The following is a 1,350-nucleotide window of genomic DNA, read 5'->3' as shown; positions in this document are numbered from 1 at the left end:
TTGTTTGTTTGTTTGTTTTGTTTGTTTGTTGTTTTTTTCCGGTACCGGGAATTGAACTCACGACGTTGCACTTGCCAAGGCAGGCACTGTGCTGCTGAGCTAAATTCCCAGCCCCATCTTTTACTTCATCTTTGTCCACTCTGTCCCAGATCTTTTCCTTGGTCCTTGGTGACTTATGATGTTGGAGTGGGGAATGAATAGTCTGAGCTGGGTGATCTTCTAACGACTTTCAAGTACACTTCCTGTGGTGTTATGTGCCTTAAAGAAAGTTGTTCTCTTTTCCCCCTACTGCTTCACAACTTCTTCCTATTATCCTGGATTAAACTGGGCAGAGCTCCATCAGTGGAGTGGGTTTGCATGATTAGAAGAAGGGTAAGGAAGAAAAATGCCTACCATGCCTCCTAGAAATGGAAGTTCACCTCAAGGGTCAGCTGAAATCTTGGAATTGGATGAAATTTTTAGTTGAAGAGAATAATTTAAGAGGCCAAGCTTTAGAAAAGATTAATATCTAAGGAGTAGATAGAAATAATATAGCTGGGCATGGTGGCAGATGCCTCTAATCTCAGCAGTCGGGAGGCTGAGGCAGGAGGATCATTGCAAGTTTGAGTCCAGCCTGGGCTACAAAGTGAGCTCAAGGCCAGCCTGAACTGTATAGCAGGACCCTGTCTCAAAAAGACAGGGAAAAAAAAGAAATAATAAAGTAGTGTTGAAAATGAAAAAGTACAGGGCTGGGGATTTAGCTCAGTGGCAGAGCGCTTGCCTGGCAAGCACAAGGTCGTGAGTTTGATTCCCGGTACCAGAAAAAAAAAAAAAAGAAAGAAAATGAAAAAGTACAGGGCTGGGGATTTAGCTCAGTGGCAGAGCGCTTGCCTGGCAAGCACAAGGTCGTGAGTTTGATTCCCGGTACCAGAAAAAAAAAAAAAAGAAAGAAAATGAAAAAGTACAGGCAAAATGACAGGGGAAACACCAAGAGCAGCGCCCCAGACGGTAAGGAAGGAAAGAAATCATGAAAGAGGAAAGTGGCCTAAATGGGGGAAGACAGAGCCTCCCGATCCCCCAATCCCCTCACCTGCCGTATGGAAGAGCATCTGAGCAATATGCACGGAAAACTGGTTGTATCAGTCTGGCTATACAGTTAAAAACTCCACTGCCTGTGCCTCCCTAATTGTCTGGGCTGGCATTTGGAGGTTGGTGCATTTCTAAAGTTCTGCCCTACAGAGCCATTTGGCTGGTTTTCTGGGCCCTGTGTCTCTGGCTGAGACACAGGTGGTGGGAGAGCCAAAGCTCCTTCATCCCTTCTTATCAGTGGATCTCTACCAGCAGCTGTAAGCAAGAGGGACCCTGCTGCAC

This window comes from Chinchilla lanigera, unplaced genomic scaffold, assembly GCF_000276665.1.
Source record: "Chinchilla lanigera isolate Chin_1 unplaced genomic scaffold, ChiLan1.0 scaffold00018, whole genome shotgun sequence".
NCBI lineage: Eukaryota > Metazoa > Chordata > Mammalia > Rodentia > Chinchillidae > Chinchilla > Chinchilla lanigera.
The sequence above is the reverse complement of the archived record's forward strand: the minus strand, read 5'-3'. Positions refer to the sequence as shown.